The sequence below is a fragment of the Pseudoliparis swirei genome, chromosome 19 (genome assembly GCF_029220125.1).
Source record: "Pseudoliparis swirei isolate HS2019 ecotype Mariana Trench chromosome 19, NWPU_hadal_v1, whole genome shotgun sequence".
Lineage (NCBI taxonomy): Eukaryota > Metazoa > Chordata > Actinopteri > Perciformes > Liparidae > Pseudoliparis > Pseudoliparis swirei.
In genome coordinates this window covers 16,990,575-17,003,864 of record NC_079406.1, presented here as the reverse complement: position 1 = coordinate 17,003,864, position 13,290 = coordinate 16,990,575, and the positions used below count along the sequence as shown (strand labels likewise).

At 41.0% G+C, this 13,290-nt stretch overlaps 1 protein-coding gene across 1 annotated transcript in view; it reads right to left on the bottom strand.

Annotated features, from left to right (window-relative positions):
* Window positions 1–13,290, bottom strand: part of mid2 (midline 2) — a 176,486-nt gene that overhangs the window by 138,316 nt on the left and 24,880 nt on the right. The window contains exon 2 of the mRNA XM_056440108.1: window positions 2,698–2,756. The gene's annotated coding sequence lies outside the window, so the exon portion shown is untranslated. The remainder of the gene's footprint in view (window positions 1–2,697; window positions 2,757–13,290) is intronic.

Sequence of the window (13,290 nt, the reverse complement as noted above, 5' to 3'; positions counted from 1 at the left end):
AGCCCTCTTGGTTGTCTGTATCGCACAACAGAAAATGGAAATTCATCTGTCAGCAGGTATGTAAAGTGTAATTTGTTCTTGAGAGACCATCATAACAATGAAAACATGCTAGGCCAAAGCCTGTCTTCACTGACTTTGAAATGAGCCTCAATCTAGCCTTCTTTATATTATGTTTCCCTCCTTGTCCCTCCCCGTTTCTGTATGAAGGACAACCTTGATCAAGTTCATATTAAAAACTAGAACGGGCACTCGGTAGAGCGCATACCTTCGCATATCACAAGATTGGGCATTGAATTATGAAAATGTTGGCATTAGTTGCATGACAATTGGACAAAAATGTATCGTGCTATGGTAAAAAAAAGATTTTGACCTTTCCATGACCTTGACCTTTGACCCGATTGATCCCAAAATCTAATCAAATGGTCCCCGGATAATAACCAATCATCCCACCAAATTCCATGTGATTCAAGAAGATTTGACCTGTTCATGACCTTTGACCTTTGACCCGATCGATCCCAAAATCTATTCAACTGGTCCCCGGATAATAAACAATCATCCCACCAAATTTCATGCGATTCGGTTCAATACTTTTTGAGTTTTGCGAATAACACGCATACAAATAAATAAATAAATAAATACACGGCGATCAAAACATAACCTTCCGGCATTTTCAATGCGAAGGTAATAAACGTTTCACATCGAAGCAGTGTAACCATGGGAATCAAACCCTTTGTTCATAAGAAAAATAGATTATTCTTTGGTCTGCAGTTGTCCAATAAGCCTCACAAGCCCACGGGTGACAACCACGAAATGGAAAGTATATCACTGAAAATCAATGTTGCATTAATTAACTTACATTATGTCTATTATGGGATGCCCACCGATGGGATAAGATAAAACACACGTGCCACATTTTCAGTGAAGAAAAACAGTAATACACAGTGCTGGGCCACCAGTGTCTGATTTGATATATAGAATATATTAAATTCAGTTTATGAACTTACACTTATATTGTATTGAATATTTATTAAATAACTATTTTTAAAGGATTTTTTAATTGATGCTAATTTTAAATTGTTATATTTTTTATTTCACCTACTTCCAGGGGGCCACGCAACTCTATTTGAGAACCACTGCTCTATAATAATGTTTTAACACATTCTTGCAAAAAGACAATATAAAAAAAGGAACATATATGTAAAAATGTTTATATATATATATATATATATATATATTTATATATCATCACTAAGGTAAAGTTGATACATCTTAAATGTTGTCCATTCTTATGTTATTGTCAGGTACTCGAGATAACAACACATAGCAGCTGAAATATGTGTCTGGGAAATGTGTCTGAAAAAATATTTTGTTGTCTGCTCTCAAGTATAGATACGCTCCTCATATCACAACACTCACGCATGTTATCGGTATTTGTACATGAGGAAGGGGGACTGGGACCCAGTCCTGTGAGAAGGGGTGAGGAGATGGAATTCTTGGAATTCTTCTCCTCCTAGACAGTTCAGTGCCAATCCGAGGTTAGGATGACGCGATGCGAACCTGTGACAAAATCTGTGTATTAAAAGGTTGAACTTTGTTTGAGAGAGGGAGCGCTTGTCCTGCCAACCTGTGTGTGGTCGGAAGGACTCCCCTGTGATTGCAATCACAGCGAGCGCTTTACTTTGTGTGTGATCAGAGAATAAATCTACCAGTACGAGAGAAGTCCTTGGCTGAATTCTTCCGAAGGCTCTAACAGGCATCCAATTTGATATTATCTATCACAGCTAAATCCAATCCATGTCAAACTATTTCTTACCATCACTGAGGTGTAAACAACTTCAACAATTGTTTTTGAGAGAAATGCATATCCACTCAACCTGTGTACAATAAAAATCAAAAAGCTTTTTCAACACAAATACAGATAGCTTCAAGAGCGTGGTACTGGAGCTGGAGGAGGTTATGTGGCTCTTAACCGGAGGAAATGCACCGGGAAAAGCCAGTCGAGCGATCTTAAAAGACAAGAGGCTGAGGAGGGAGGGTGTCTGGGGCTCTCAAGACTAACAATTGCATGATGTTTCCACTCAGTGGGGGGCCGAGACGACTGCCAGGCTCCACGCGAGGCGAGGTGGCAGCTTAATAAAGCAAACCCTTTTAGACATGAATGAACGTGTCCGCTGCTAATCCGGTCATTTCCGTCCTTGTGGTTCTCCGTAGGTCTCGGTGCTTTACATGTGCACTAAATATTGAGGCTTTGAGTCATAATCACGACCTTCTCATATCCTCCCTCCTCTCTCATCCCTCTCATCTTCTACCTCAACTCACCCACTATGTTCTCATCATTTTACATATTGCTTCCTATCTGATACACTTAATTTATACTTATGCGAATATGATGAAACAAGAGGATAGATCACCAGCTGAAAAAATGTGCCCTCTCATATTGTAAAGCTTTCAAATTAAGTTGAGGCAGCGCTTCTTCAACACACTCAAAAGAAATATAGAAGAGTAAGCATGGACATGAATTAAAAAATAGGTATTGGTCCACAGGCTCTTACACTCGGCTGGATTGCTCGTGAGGTGCTGATGGAGATGCAAGTTGGGGTTGGAGAGGGAGAATCATGAGGAAGGATCCTTCAGAGTGGAGTTAAAAATAGAGCATGAAGTGGAGGAAGTGGAGGAAGAGGAGGGGGGGGGGCGTACCTGTGGGCTCGGAGGCAGCCTAGTTAGCGATGAGCAGCACCACTGTGGACCACGCTGGGCTGGAGAGGGAGACAGAGAGACATGGTGAGACAGAGATACACAGAGGAAGGGAGAGAAGGGGAACACAACAAAAGATAGCATGAAACCACATGTTCGAGATGAAAACAGACACTTATTTCACAGTAGGCTGCGGAGCGCAGGAATGACGAGCAATAAATAGTCTGTGACAGACCCACATGCTGAAATCATGTCTCCAAAACACACCGGTGTTCTATTGTTGGTGCTCGAGGTGTAGTTTCAGAAGGAACCCTTCCAGAAAAAGAACTATGCGGTCATAAGTAATGATGTCACGTCATGTTGCCTACTATCTAAGAACTAGTCATTCATGAATAAGGTCGCTCTCCTACTCCTGACGCTTTTTCTGTTCACATTTTCTTTGTCTGTTAATCCAGATTCAGGCCACACTGACACCGTAGTTTACTCTGCATATGTATCTTTATACATTGTAACCATGGACACTATGGACACTCAGTGCTTTGTTTACCTGAGGGCCAGCCAGGTGCGCTGTTACTTTTCTGTCACCATGAAATAGTCGGAGTAAACAGGACACATAGACCATCATTTCGATCCCAATAAGCAATTATTCTCAACCTATTTAGGAGGGATTCTAGTGAGCAGAGGAAGACTTTGTAGAAAATACCTCCAGATTCTGAAGCTTCATCCATGAATCCTGGGGATTTTGTGCTTTTCAATAAACACTAAGACAGCGTTATTATGTTTCATATTGTATATGTTCCTGCATATCAAGTGTTTGGTTGCTTTGACATTTCTTGGATCATGTGGAATTCTACGTGAATACAGATAAAAACACAAAGGAAACATGATGATATTTGTGTGATCACTTCTCTCATTTTTCAATTAGGTTTATTTGCTGCACTCTGAATAATTAATTATGTTTATAAATCCCTCTGTAAGCATCCATTCATTTTTAATAAAGCTCATTATCTAGCATATTACCTAACTCACATGAGTTGTGCGAATAAAATTAATTATGAACCACGTCGCTGCTTGCTGCCAACCGCCCCCCCCCCCCCCCCCCCCCGTCGTCCACTGTGTGTTAATCACTGATGAGCATCGATGTGCCAGGAGGAACCATTATGATTGCCCAATAAGAGACAAGAAGTAAATGAGTAGTCTCTTCATCACATAGAAAAGACACAAATACAAAGAGAGGCAAAACTTATACATTCTGACAAATACATTCAAACATACAGTATAAAACAAACAGAACAGGAACAATTTGTAAAAAAAAAAAATTATATTTCATTTTGTTTCTACACATCAGAATAAACAATTCTTCAAAATAGTTTAGATTAACACTAGACTCATTCCACATTGTCTGGATGTAAACAACTATCTGCTACAAGCAGGTGCAGTATAAAGTACATGGTGACTGCATATAGGCTTATTTTTTTGTCTTTAGAAATAATTAATTTTAATGATTAAATTACAAATATTAAAATCACTGTTATATCTCAAATAGGAAACATATAAAAGGGTCAAATGTCAAAACAAAGCCCAGAAATCAAGTGACATTCAGAGTTCAAGTTTAAAGCCAAATTTCAAGGCAATTTTTCTTTGCTTCGTTATATATTTTCCATGTTCCTCTGATGGCCAAAAGCAATGGGATGTTTTGCTATATCAGATTTTAATAGAGGAATAATTTTTAACAACAACTCAACAGCAAGTTTCAGGGCTTTGGCCGAGCAGCCATGTTGTACCTGCTCTTATGTGAGAAAACATATCCACAAACCCATCACAGTCATGTAGTCATGTAGAAATGTACTTACTACAAAAGATGAAAACAGGTTGACAATAAGCACGTTTAATAAAATCATCATTTTCTAATTGTATCAAAGATTGCCATGAGTGCCCTGTCATATCTGGACTTTGCTTAAATGATTCTGGAGTAGGATAACACATATTTATGAGAAAAACTCTACTCTACAATCTATATGGTAATTTAAATCATTATCATAATGTAACTCCTGGAATGCATTTTTGATTGATGACTTCCATCCATCCATTTCCTGCTGTTTATCTGGGGCAGGGTCGCCATGGCAGCAGGATAATCAAAGTAGTCCACACATTACGGCCAACCCTGACATGGAACTTGTGATGGAGGGGACTTTGTTGGCCAGATTACTGTGAATGTGTGTGAGCATGTTGGATGTGTTTCCATTCACACACCCTTCAAGGTCGAGCAATGCCCTGTCTTATACACAACTCGGTCCTCCATTGTTGATGCAGCTGACGGGGAACCAGCAAGCAGGTCATCAAGCTCCATATTCCACTCGGCTGCATGCGTATGGTTGAGATGCTGGAATCAATTATATAGCTGCAGCTTTTAGTTGCAATAGACTTTGGACAAACTTCACAGAGGACAGTGTTTTGCTGGAGGTTGCTGCCATGTTGATTTTCTGTGTCTTCTGTGAACTTGCACGTTTACTATGAACTACCCGAGCACAGGGAAGCAGTGGGAGTTCCATACTGTAATTACCGGAATTATAGTGAAATCAATGATTTGATTCTGAAATTGAAGTAATTCATGAGTTTGACTTATCAGCCAGACATTTCAGTTGAGATGTACAATTCCTTCAACCTGTTCTGGGTCTAACCTGGGTTCTAGAGAAACCTCCAAAAGGCTCCCAGGAGGCATCCTGATCAGAGGCCCAAACCACCTGCCCAGTGTGTGCTGGAGGTCACCATTTGATAAAGAGCCCTAATAACCACATCATCTGCAAAGAGCACAGGGGTAATTCTAAGGTCCCCAAAGCAGACGCTCTGCACCGTGAGATCTTATCCATGAAGAACACAAAGACAATCTCTGAAAAGAGACAACCGGGGTGAAGCTCAACACTCAGTGAAAAGATACTTGATTCATACTGAGAAAACAGGCAGAGCTCTCTCTCCGGTGATATAAGGACCGACAGGCTTGCCTCTATAACTCAGAGCCTGGTATGTAGGCCTGCAGCAACCCCAACAAGGCATCCCTAAAACACAACACACACCAGATGGATTGTTTGAACCAACAATGTAAAAAGGGAATGTCTCCTTTCAGTACTGTTCCTACAAAAGGAAACACTTTCATCTGAGTGGAACATTTGGTTCCTCTGAATAGAAACAGGTGTGGCAGTGAAAAGCAGGGGTCAGCACATTCATACATTAATAGGGCTGGTGATTCCCGAGAGGTCCCTTTGACTTCAAAGGACTTTAAAAGGACTTAAAAACAGGTTTGCCATCAGCCTGTGAACAGCATAACAACAACGCTGTCTCACTTGGTGCTTTTCGTCCTACTTTAGTTTTAAGCTACTACAAAATGATGTTTCTAGAACACAATTCTCTACCTGTGGGAGTCGGAAAAGGAAGATTGTCAGAAGGACACCCAGGGAAATATATCCAACCTGGTAATATAAATAACTGATATATTCTCTCACTCTCTCACAGGTCCTTTGCTCTGGTAATAGCTAGACAATGATTTCACTTTGATGAAAACCCTGTTAGGATCCAGACATCGCGGTTCGGCTCGTTGACATATTTGCTTCTGTCACAGACGAAAGTGGATGAATGGGATATTTGGGAGCATAGCATAAAGCAAAAAGTGAAGGGACTCATGTGGTTACAAGTTCAGATGTAAAAACGTAGCTGACACAAATAATGCCCCATTTCTTCTTCTTGTTTGGTGCCTTTTGCCCAAAGGTTGTACTTGAAGTTGTTCACTTACAGGAGAGGCACTGCTTCAAAAGTACAACTCTTAATTGGTGTCTAAAAATTAATGTTTTTTTCCACTTACGCCAATAATTATTGTGAGAAAATAAAGCTAATCATGTGTGAGCAACATGTGCTGAGCAGCAACACGCCTTTGATGTAGATAAAAGCCTCTGGTTTGGCAACAAGATAAGAATAGCATAACATTTCAAGGGTGTTGGTGAATGAGTTATGTCTGACCCTGATACTGTGTGCACGTCAACATTCTATTAAGTCAAGTCAGGTTTATTCATGGATTCCATCGTTAAAGTATGTCTTTAAGGACAAGCCTTGCTCTATTTACAGTGAATAGTAAACAAACACGTTATAGCTCTGACCAGTGATATATTTTTCATTTTGTTCTAAACTAATTTTAAAAAAAGTCAGCTGGGCATTCTTGTTCTTCTCCAGTCCTCAAACAAAGTTTCCTGCTGGTGGCCACTGGGATCCGCCCAGTACAACCACACTCCTCTACTGTTGGCTCCTCAGCAGCAGCACACATTGCACACATGTACCTTGACATTAGCTGGCCTTCACTTTTCCAAACCACTTTCTTCTAGCTGCTGTCTGGTCACAATCCCACGTAATACTTGATAAATACAATTAGATATGCCATCAACAACCTTTCCATCTCGATCAAATTAAAATGGATTGATTTTCTATATTATTAGGCACAGATAAATGTGGTGCAGCTAAAGAGTTCTGAACACCGCTGACACAGTTTGGCTTGAATAAAATGCAAAGGACAAGAGGGATGACAAGTTCACTATATTCAATTATCCGGCCTCAGCGGAGGCTGCCACTGTGCTCAGCCTCAACCTATTTGTAAATTAACTGTCAAGGCTTTGACGGAATAGAACAGACCAAAAGCTGTAAACACTATCAATATTCCTCAAGATGAGCCCTTTACACATGATTGATATCGGATAACAAAGCTGGTGTCACACAGATCCCATGAAACCAATTTGCCACCTCTTTGTTTTGGATGACTCGATGTCAAAAGCTAGCGATCGTTTTGGTGGTAACTTTTTGGGAAAAAGAACTTCTTGGGGTTTTATGAGAAAGGGCGTTGGTTGCCTCTTCCAGAATTAGCTCAGCACAGACACACGTCTCTGCTCATTATCAGCCTCACCACAACACACAGGAGCCACTTTATATCGCCAGGGAAACTCACATCCTCGCCCCGTTTCCTGCTATGACCTCACTCACAGCAGAACACAGACATTGTACGTCAACCATCAGCATTTTTCTTCCCAGCGTGAGAAAAGCAGGTCTTTTTTTAAACCCCATTAAAACTGTGTTTGTGTTTAATCCGGCCTGTTTACAAAATAAATGACCAACGCTAGAATGGAATATTACGTTTTCATTCATTTTAAGAGTTTTGCTCATTTACTGCATTTTCCTGCTGGCATGAGTATATGTGTTCTGACATTAGGAGGGCCCCAATTTAAGCACAGGACAACATTTTTGTTTTGGAAAGAGTATGCTTCGATTAAAAAACAAGATACTAACAATGTTTTATTATACAAGATAACATGAGCAATGTTGCGAAATCAGATTGTTGGGTTGTTCACACTGATGATTTACTTTTCCAGACTGAATTACAAGCTTCCAGATAAGTACTAAATATAAGTTATTCTTGTGTGTCTGCTGATGCATTAAAAAAGATCAGAGCTGTAGTACCACCCATGCTGATGATCTCATCCTGTGCACTTTTAAAAAGTGGCAGCGTAAGTTTGAGTGAGCAGTCACACACAGCACTTCAATATTATAGTTGCACTAAATTAAATTTAAAGTTTAGCATTGTGAAATTAATGAACATGGCCTGCGGTGTGCACTGTGCTTCCTCACCAAACTTCTCCGTAATGAGGCTCCAGCTTCGGCCGGGTCTCAGTCCCAATGCAGACTGCTCAATAAGGCTGAACCGCTCACCTTAATGACTGTCGACTTCTCTCCTCAGTCGGATGCACTTTTAATTATCAGTTCCAAGGCTCTCCGTAGGATCTGTACTCGCCTTTTAACTAACTTTACAGAGTTGGCTCAACATCTCTTGGCATTGCTGAATCCCACCACGCAGCAGCAGCACCGCAGTAACCCCTTCATGGTGGTGCTGTCTTTAGCTGGGCTGCTACACCAATAACCTGCACAGCTGCTGAGCTGGCCTTTGTTTCATTAGCAGCAGATGAGCTAACAAAGCCAACACCACGGATGTATGACAAGCAACGACAACTGTGATCGAATTTGGTGGAGGATTATTCCCATTTTAGTCTTCGATATACACACTGTTTTAATTCTGATCATTCTTATATTTTGTAAAATCCCATATTTTCTATTCTGTCTTGAAACAGTTTGACCCTTGGGGAGTCAGTTGGGTGAGCATCTTTAATGAAAAATGTGTTCTAAAAATCATGAGTCATTTCAGCATCAGCCAGGGAAACGCACACATCCTCGCCCCGTTTCCTGCTATGACCTCACTCACAGCAGAACACAGACATTGTACGTCAACCATCAGCATTTTTTTTCCCAATGTGAGAAAAGCAGGTCTTTTTTTAAAAGGTTTTAAAAGGTCTGTTTACAAAATAAATGACCAACGCTAGAATGGAATATTACGTTTTTATTCATTTTAAGAGTTTTGTTCATTTACTGCATTTTCCTGCTGGCATGAGTCGATGTCATCTGACATTAGGAGGGCCCCAATTTAAGCACAGGACAACATGTTTATTTTGGAAAGAGTATGCTTCGATTAAAAAACAAGACACTAACAATGTTTTTTTATACAAGATAACATGAGCAATGTTGCGAAATCAGATTGTTAGTTTTCGTGAGAACACGAGCTGCAGCATTCTGGATCAACTGGAGGGACCTAAGAGACGTATTAGAGCAGTCTGATAATAAGGAGTTGCAGTAATCCAGTCTCGAAGTAACGAACGCGTGAACCAATTTTCTGCATCTTTTTGAGATAAGATGTGCCTGTTTTTTGAAATATTTCGTAGATGAAAGAATGCAGTCGTTGAGATTTGCTTTACGTGGGAGTTAAAGGACAAGTCCCGATCAAAGATAACGCCGAGATTCTTTACAGTGGTGTTGGATGCCAGGGCAATGCCGTCTACAGAAACCACATCACCAGATAATTGATCTCTGAGGTGTATTGTGGTTATTTCGATGCTTCGCCCACACAACGATGGCTTCCTACCGAGCCGCTGTTCCTCTCACAGGGGCGTCATTATGGCAGAGCATATTTTCTTCCATCAGCCTTTGAATTAGGCACCAGTGTTTCTCCAATAAGTCTAATTTCAAGTCAGAAAAAGTGAATTCTTCGTTAACAATATTATATATTAATATTCTTGATAAATATCAGATAAGGATAGATTATTGTATTTGATGTATTCATGTTTTGTAGATGTTGCTCGATGTGTTATTTTACATAGTTTGTGGGGGATTCACCTGGCCTGTGCAACATTAAAGTAGATAACACAGAAACACATACATCTGTAACGGAAGAAAGACAATTCATGTGCTAATATTTGGCGCACTGGCTGCTAACAGTTCGTTACTATGGCTGTAACTGTGTCGGTAGAGGTAGATTATTTTGAGTATTTATTTGTGTCTCTTTAGTAAAATATAAGTTTTATTGACATAATATTGGATATTGGAAAAACTAAATCTCAGAAAAAGAATCTTCTCACTCTTACCAAACAAATCTTTGATAATTGGGTCAGTGTTATTCAGCAGATATGAACAGCATGTGTGCACTGGCAGTGCAACAAGCAGATAATGTTGCTGGATCAGCCGCTGTTATATTTAGCAGGTAACGCAGCTAGATCGGCATCTTTGAGCCACTTCCTCTGCCGCTGTGTCGTATAATCATTAAGATGAAGATCAGCCGGACCGATAGCAGTCAGCGCTGAGCAGCCTTGTAGTCTCTTTCAGGCCAGTGGCTCCTCTTCCAACTGCTGGATTATCTTTTAAATAAACAATGCACTGTGATTATTGTTGCGAAACAGGTTTTTTCTCATTTAATGAAGTTCAAGCTCAAGTGATGCAACATCGAATGTTTCTTCACCCCTCAGAATCAGGTTTCACAGAGCTCTAGGTACCACGTCACCATATGGACCCAAACACAGCATTCAGGATTGAACACTTTTACTTTACAATGCAATATTAACTTTAAGTGTAAAATGGTTGTTTGCTTATTTCCCCAGGAAGGAGGCAAACAGCTCTCGTGAACGGTGTCTCATCACAGATGAAAGAACAGCCTGAAATCAACATGCTAACTCTGGCTCGGTCCTCTTCCATTATTAATAAGCTTCTTATTTGTAATGAACATCTAACACTATTAGCCTTCTTTCTCTTTTTTTAAAGTGAAAACCAAACGTTGTGCGGCAAAATAAATGGCCAGTTTCTCCTCTTCTGAAAAAACTCCAATGTGTGGGTGTGCTTTGGAGAAAATAGCACAGGACTAAAGTAAAGTAAAAGTAAAGAAGGAAGCGACCACATGGATTAGTGAGTCATCATGACATTGAGTCATATTGGGGCCAAGATGACTTCTGGGATGGACAGATGTCTAATATTAGAGAGAGATGTGGAGTAAGTATTAGAGGATGGAAATGTGCTCTCAGGGACCAGTGGAGAGGAAAGGAAACTTAACAGACAGTCAAAGTAACAGATTTGAACTGCATATATGAGCCAACATCAAACACACCACCAGGAGGAGAAGGAGTGGGAGTCATCGTGTTCCTTCTGCAGCGCTTCCTGCTCCTGCTCTGTTCTCGCTCTACTGTCTTCCTCTGCGCCATCTAAATATTTAATATTTAGCCTGATGTTGTGTTCGGGATGTGTCCCAGTCTCTGATCAAGCAGACTGTCATTGATTTGTTGCTGGAGCAGAGAAAGGCATCGACTGTTTCATCAAATATGAAGAGGCGATGAAGACGGGCTCACTGAATAAAGGCAAATCAATAAATAATGCATCATCGGCTTGTCTTCAGCTGTTTTATAAATCATTAAATAGGCCCAATACAATGCACTGCCACCATTACATACGGTTACCACCAGTTCAAGGAATGCTGCTGCAATTTCCGTGCTTGTGCTGGTGTAATTGGTGTTCCAGTCTCAAAGCAAATTGAAAGTTGTGTTGCTGTCACTAGGTTTGTGTCCGTTTTATGTTTATTGCGTACGGTGTGTTACTGTAAAGCAATAAATACATAATGCTTCAACCAACTTGCTAAAATAGCAGAACTTGGGCAGTGCCGCTGGGTGTCAAACACCTTGCGTGTAGAGCCAGGAACGCAGCATAAAGTGGGTCAAACAGCCACAGGACTTTAGTTCAGGGATCGCTGTTGGTGTCTCGTGCAAAACTAATTGTAAAGTTGACATAAGTTCTCGTGAGTGGTTAGTGTGTCGTCAGTCAGTCAAGTTAACATCAACCACGCTCTTTGCCTTGACCTAAATGAGTTCTGTTGCCTATATTTTTTATGTCCCTATATATGCATTGTAATATTGCCCCGCCATTACTGACACGTGGTAAACTGTCGTTGGAGGAGGAGGTTTGGTGTTTGATGCATATATGTGAGAATGAGTTGCTTTAAGTGTTATGATTTGGAGTGTTTCCTGTTTTGTTTTGAAGTCCCTGTCTCGTTTCCTGTTTCCCCTCGCTTCCTTCCCTGTGCTTGTCTGTTTCGGTCCTGATTGTTTCCCAGCCACGCCCTGATTGTTTCCACCTGTGTCTCCACCTGTGTCTCGTTTCTCCAGTGTATTTAGCCTGTGTCTTTCTGCTTGTTCTGTGTCTGTTCGTTTTGTTCCTGTCTGGTTCTTGTCCCTGTTCCTGCTAGTTATTAATAATAAATCCTGTGTTTTTTTTCAGAACTCTGCATGCTGCGTTTGGGTCCAAACCTTGCCCCAACTTAACATTAAGAGTTCAACATCCTAGACTGTTCATCTCGAAAGTGGTCTTATAAATGCTAGAATTCAAAACAGCAAATACAGCAGTAATTACAGAAGAGCAGTTTTCTGAGCCAGGCACGATGAGCTGTATACAACAAAATCATAACAGCTCTTGTTGCATGACTGAGCCAAAATCCTCTGGCTTTGATGTTCAAACTGTGGTGCCGCACAGCTGGGAAAAGGTGTCCTAAAAGTGGGAACTAAAATCTGTGATGGAGAGAAAATGTTGCTGCTGCCATAATCCTATTGGTAATCGTTTACATTTAATCACCACGCATGAATATGAACGCTGTTCTGCGTGTCCTTGAAGAATCCCCCCAATTTAAAGTCACTTGTTAGGGTAGGGATGTGAACATTTTCTGCACTTCTTCGGGAACATGAGAGCTAGTCAAAAGACGGACTCCAACCTCCAGCCAAAAACACGTGGCACAAATCTAATTTACTCAGCGTGGTGTTCCAAAAACAGCGCAAGGGAGACAAATAAACAAGAGAATAAAAAGAGAGATGGAAAGGGGAGGGCTCAGGGGTGCAGAACAATGCCAAGGAGAAGATTGCAGATGGCTGGCTTTGTGGAGGGGTGCTGGAGCACGTTTTCAGGCTCATTTCAGTGTAATGTCCTCCTTTTATCCATGGGCACGCACACAGCCTGTGAAGGGTCACAAAAAGGCATGCGGCCACGTGACGGATGGAGAGATGGAGGCCGAGCAGTGCCGACGAGTTGGCAGAAAGACGATGTGACGTGCTTCTGGAAAGGCTCCCGTACATCACCGGCACAAGGAAGGAGAGGAGCAGCGAGTTCCCTGAAGCAGCCCGCATGCAGACAGTGATACACGTCACACGGCTT